This window comes from Ixodes scapularis, unplaced genomic scaffold (genome assembly GCF_016920785.2).
Source record: "Ixodes scapularis isolate PalLabHiFi unplaced genomic scaffold, ASM1692078v2 ptg000573l_1___fragment_2___debris__unscaffolded, whole genome shotgun sequence".
In the NCBI taxonomy this organism is placed as follows: Eukaryota; Metazoa; Arthropoda; class Arachnida; order Ixodida; family Ixodidae; genus Ixodes; species Ixodes scapularis.
In genome coordinates this window covers 67,674-74,141 of record NW_024610002.1, presented here as the reverse complement: position 1 = coordinate 74,141, position 6,468 = coordinate 67,674, and positions in this window count along the sequence as shown.

The following is a 6,468-nucleotide window of genomic DNA, read 5'->3' as shown; positions in this document are numbered from 1 at the left end:
TTAGTTATCGCTCTCCAAATGTTGCCTCAGACGTCAAAATCGGCCAAAAAGGGGGCGTTTCCCACAAATTCGGGCATACGCGCCGTCAATTGTACCATCAATGGCGACACTCAGCAGTCTGTAATTCATTATACGGAATCTCCTCTAGGTCTATGACGCGTATGCCCGAGTGCTTTTGAAGCGGCCAAGAATTTATTTAGTTATCGGTCTCCAAAGGTTGCCTCAGACGCCAAAATCGGCCAAAAAGGGGGCGTTTCCCACAAGTTCGGGCATACGCGCCGTCAATTGTACCATCAATGGCGACACTCAGCAGTCTGTAATTCATTATAAGGAATCTCCTCTAGGTCTATGACGCGTATGCCCGAGTGCTTTTGAAGCGGCCAAGAATTTATTTAGTTATCGGTCTCCAAAGGTTGCCTCAGACGCCAAAATCGGCCAAAAAGGGGGCGTTTCCCACAAGTTCGGGCATACGCGCCGTCAATTGTACCATCAATGGGCGACACTCAGCAGTCTGTAATTCATTATAAGGAATCTCCTCTAGGTCTATGACGCGTATGCCCGAGTGCTTTTGAAGCGGCCAAGAATTTATTTAGTTATCGGTCTCCAAAGGTTGCCTCAGACGCCAAAATCGGCCAAAAAAGGGGCCTTTCCCACAAATTTGGGCATACGCGCCGTCAATTGTACCATCAATGGCGATACTCAGCAGTCTGTATTCATTATAAGGAATCTCCTCTAGGTCTATGACGCGTATGCCCGAGTGCTCTTGAAGCGGCCAGGAATTTATTTAGTTATCACTCTCCAAAAGTTGCCTCAGACGTCAAAATCGGCCAAAAAAGGGGGCGTTTCCCACAAATTCGGGGCATACGCGCCGTCAATTGTACCATCAATGGCGATACTCAGCAGTCTGTAATTCATTATAAGGAATCTCCTCTAGGTCTATGACGCGTAATGCCCGAGTGCTTTTGAAGCGGCCAAGAATTTATTTAGTTATCACTCTCCAAAAGTTGCCTCAGACGTCAAAATCGGCCAAAAAAGGGGCGTTTCCCACAAATTTGGGCATACGCGCCGTCAATTGTACCATCAATGGCGATACTCAGCAGTCTGTAATTCATTATAAGAATCTCCTCTAGGTCTATGACGCGTATGCCCGAGTGCTCTTGAAGCGGGCCAGGAATTTATTTAGTTATCACCTCTCCAAAAGTTGCCTCAGACGCCAAAATCGCGCCAAAAAGGGGGCGTTTCCCACAAATTCGGGCATACGCGCCGTCAATTGTACCATCAATGGCGATACTCAGCAGTCTATAATTCATTAGAAGGAATCTCCTCTAGGTCTATGACGCGTATGCCCGAGTGCTTTTGAAGCGGCCAAGAATTTATTTAGTTATCACTCTCCAAAAGTTGCCTCAGACGCCAAAATCGGCCAAAAAGGGGGCGTTTCCCACAAATTCGGGGCATACGCGCCGTCAATTGTACCATCAATGGCGACACTCAGCAGTCTGTAATTCATTATAAGGAATCTCCTCTAGGTCTATGACGCGTATGCCCGGTGCTTTTGAAGCGGGCAAGAATTTATTTAGTTATCGGTCTCCAAGGGTTGCCTCAGACGCCAAAATCGGCCAAAAAGGGGGCGTTTCCCACAAATTCGGGCATACGCGCCGTCAATTGTACCATCAATGGCGGCACTCAGCAGTCTGTAATTCATTATAAGGAATCTCCTGTAGGTCTATGACGCGTATGCCTGAGTGCTTTTGAAGCGGCCAAGAATTTATTTAGTTATCGCTCTCCAAAGGTTGCCTCAGACGGCAAAATCGGCCAAAAAGGGGGCGTTTCCCACAAATTCGGGCATACGCGCCGTCCATTGTACTATCAATGGCGACACTCAGCAGTCTGTAATTCATTATAAGGAATCTCCTCTAGGTCTATGACGCGTATGCCCGAGTGCTTTTGAAGCGGCCAAGAATGTATTTAGTTATCGCTCTCCAAATGTTGCCTCAGACGTCAAAATCGGCCAAAAAGGGGGCGTTTCCCACAAATTCGGGCATACGCGCCGTCAATTGTACCATCAATGGCGACACTCAGCAGTCTGTAATTCATTATACGGAATCTCCTCTAGGTCTATGACGCGTATGCCCGAGTGCTTTTGAAGCGGCCAAGAATTTATTTAGTTATCGGTCTCCAAAGGTTGCCTCAGACGCCAAAATCGGCCAAAAAGGGGGCGTTTCCCACAAGTTCGGGCATACGCGCCGTCAATTGTACCATCAATGGCGACACTCAGCAGTCTGTAATTCATTATAAGGAATCTCCTCTAGGTCTATGACGCGTATGCCCGAGTGCTTTTGAAGCGGCCAAGAATTTATTTAGTTATCGGTCTCCAAAGGTTGCCTCAGACGCCAAAATCGGCCAAAAAGGGGGCGTTTCCCACAAGTTCGGGCATACGCGCCGTCAATTGTACCATCAATGGCGACACTCAGCAGTCTGTAATTCATTATAAGGAATCTCCTCTAGGTCTATGACGCGTATGCCCGAGTGCTTTTGAAGCGGCCAAGAATTTATTTAGTTATCGGTCTCCAAAGGTTGCCTCAGACGCCAAAATCGGCCAAAAAAGGGGCCTTTCCCACAAATTTGGGCATACGCGCCGTCAATTGTACCATCAATGGCGATACTCAGCAGTCTGTAATTCATTATAAGGAATCTCCTCTAGGTCTATGACGCGTATGCCCGAGTGCTCTTGAAGCGGCCAGGAATTTATTTAGTTATCACTCTCCAAAAGTTGCCTCAGACGTCAAAATCGGCCAAAAAGGGGGCGTTTCCCACAAATTCGGGCATACGCGCCGTCAATTGTACCATCAATGGCGATACTCAGCAGTCTGTAATTCATTATAAGGAATCTCCTCTAGGTCTATGACGCGTATGCCCGAGTGCTTTTGAAGCGGCCAAGAATTTATTTAGTTATCACTCTCCAAAAGTTGCCTCAGACGTCAAAATCGGCCAAAAAAGGGGCGTTTCCCACAAATTTGGGCATACGCGCCGTCAATTGTACCATCAATGGCGATACTCAGCAGTCTGTAATTCATTATAAGGAATCTCCTCTAGGTCTATGACGCGTATGCCCGAGTGCTCTTGAAGCGGCCAGGAATTTATTTAGTTATCACTCTCCAAAAGTTGCCTCAGACGCCAAAATCGGCCAAAAAGGGGGCGTTTCCCACAAATTCGGGCATACGCGCCGTCAATTGTACCATCAATGGCGATACTCAGCAGTCTATAATTCATTAGAAGGAATCTCCTCTAGGTCTATGACGCGTATGCCCGAGTGCTTTTGAAGCGGCCAAGAATTTATTTAGTTATCACTCTCCAAAAGTTGCCTCAGACGCCAAAATCGGCCAAAAAGGGGGCGTTTCCCACAAATTCGGGCATACGCGCCGTCAATTGTACCATCAATGGCGACACTCAGCAGTCTGTAATTCATTATAAGGAATCTCCTCTAGGTCTATGACGCGTATGCCCGAGTGCTCTTGAAGCGGCCAGGAATTTATTTAGTTATCGCTCTCCAAAGGTTGCCTCAGACGCCAAAATCGGCCAAAAAAGGGGCGTTTCCCACAAATTTGGGCATACGCGCCGTCAATTGTACCATCAATGGCGATACTCAGCAGTCTATAATTCATTAGAAGGAATCTCCTCTAGGTCTATGACGCGTATGCCCGAGTGCTCTTGAAGCGGCCAGGAATTTATTTAGTTATCACTCTCCAAAAGTTGCCTCAGACGCCAAAATCGGCCAAAAAGGGGGCGTTTCCCACAAATTCGGGCATACGCGCCGTCAATTGTACCATCAATGGCGACACTCAGCAGTCTGTAATTCATTATAAGGAATCTCCTCTAGGTCTATGACGCGTATGCCCGAGTGCTTTTGAAGCGGCCAAGAATTTATTTAGTTATCGCTCTCCAAAGGTTGCCTCAGACGTCAAAATCGGCCAAAAAAGGGGCGTTTCCCACAAATTTGGGCATACGCGCCGTCAATTGTACCATCAATGGCGATACTCAGCAGTCTATAATTCATTAGAAGGAATCTCCTCTAGGTCTATGACGCGTATGCCCGAGTGCTCTTGAAGCGGCCAGGAATTTATTTAGTTATCACTCTCCAAAGGTTGCCTCAGACGCCAAAATCGGCCAAAAAGGGGGCGTTTCCCACAAATTCGGGCATACGCGCCGTCAATTGTACCATCAATGGCGACACTCAGCAGTCTGCAATTCATTATAAGGAATCTCCTCTAGGTCTATGACGCGTATGCCCGAGTGCTTTTGAAGCGGCCAAGAATTTATTTAGTTATCGCTCTCCAAAGGTTGCCTCAGACGCCAAAATCGGCCAAAAAGGGGGCGTTTCCCACAAATTCGGGCATACGCGCCGTCAATTGTACCATTAATGGCGACACTCAGCAGTCTGTAATTCATTATAGGGAATCTCCTCTAGGTCTATGACGCGTATGCCCGAGTGCTTTTGAAGCGGCCATGAATTTATTTAGTTATCGGTCTCCAAAGGTTGCCTCAGACGCCAAAATCGGCCAAAAAGGGGGCGTTTCCCACAAATTCTGGCATACGCGCCGTCAATTGTACCATCAATGGCGACACTCAGCAGTCTGTAATTCATTATAAGGAATCTCCTCTAGGTCTATGACGCGTATGCCCGAGTGCTTTTGAAGCGGGCAAGAATTTATTTAGTTATCGGTCTCCAAAGGTTGCCTCAGACGCCAAAATCGGCCAAAAAGGGGGCGTCCCTACCGAAAAATCCGGTATAACTTTCCCTATCCGGAATATGGAACCGGAAATTTGTTACTGGAAACCCGAAATCCAGATTGAGAACAAAGGAATAATTTCTGAAAACCTGAATTCCAGATAGAGTCCAGATAGAATCCAGATAGATTTCCGGTTCCATAATCCGGATAGCGAAAAGTTATACCGGAATTTTTGGTAGGGGTTTCCCACAAATTCGGGCATACGCGCCGTCAATTGTACCATCAATGGCGACACTCAGCAGTCTGTAATTCATTATAAGGAATCTCCTCTAGGTCTATGACGCGTATGCCCGAGTGCTTTTGAAGCGGCCAAGAATTTTAGTTATCGGTCTCCAAAGGTTGCCTCAGACGCCAAAATCGGCCAAAAAGGGGGCGTTTCCCACAAATTCGGGCATACGCGCCGTCAATTGTACCATCAATGGCGACACTCAGCAGTCTGTAATTCATTATAAGGAATCTCCTCTAGGTCTATGACGCGTATGCCCGAGTGCTTTTGAAGCGGGCAAGAATTTATTTAGTTATCGGTCTCCAAGGGTTGCCTCAGACGCCAAAATCGGCCAAAAAGGGGGCGTTTCCCACAAATTCGGGCATACGCGCCGTCAATTGTACCATCAATGGCGGCACTCAGCAGTCTGTAATTCATTATAAGGAATCTCCTGTAGGTCTATGACGCGTATGCCTGAGTGCTTTTGAAGCGGCCAAGAATTTATTTAGTTATCGCTCTCCAAAGGTTGCCTCAGACGGCAAAATCGGCCAAAAAGGGGGCGTTTCCCACAAATTCGGGCATACGCGCCGTCCATTGTACTATCAATGGCGACACTCAGCAGTCTGTAATTCATTATAAGGAATCTCCTCTAGGTCTATGACGCGTATGCCCGAGTGCTTTTGAAGCGGCCAAGAATGTATTTAGTTATCGCTCTCCAAATGTTGCCTCAGACGTCAAAATCGGCCAAAAAGGGGGCGTTTCCCACAAATTCGGGCATACGCGCCGTCAATTGTACCATCAATGGCGACACTCAGCAGTCTGTAATTCATTATACGGAATCTCCTCTAGGTCTATGACGCGTATGCCCGAGTGCTTTTGAAGCGGCCAAGAATTTATTTAGTTATCGGTCTCCAAAGGTTGCCTCAGACGCCAAAATCGGCCAAAAAGGGGGCGTTTCCCACAAGTTCGGGCATACGCGCCGTCAATTGTACCATCAATGGCGACACTCAGCAGTCTGTAATTCATTATAAGGAATCTCCTCTAGGTCTATGACGCGTATGCCCGAGTGCTTTTGAAGCGGCCAAGAATTTATTTAGTTATCGGTCTCCAAAGGTTGCCTCAGACGCCAAAATCGGCCAAAAAGGGGGCGTTTCCCACAAATTCGGGCATACGCGCCGTCCATTGTACCATCAATGGCGACACTCAGCAGTCTGTAATTCATTATAAGGAATCTCCTCTAGGTCTATGACGCGTATGCCCGAGTGCTTTTGAAGCGGCCAAGAATTTATTTAGTTATCGCTCTCCAAATGTTGCCTCAGACGTCAAAATCGGCCAAAAAGGGGGCGTTTCCCACATATTCGGGCATACGCGCCGTCAATTGTACCATCAATGGCGACACTCAGCATTCTGTAATTCATTATAAGGAATCTCCTCTAGGTCTATGACGCGTATGCCCGAGTGCTTTTGAAGCGGCCC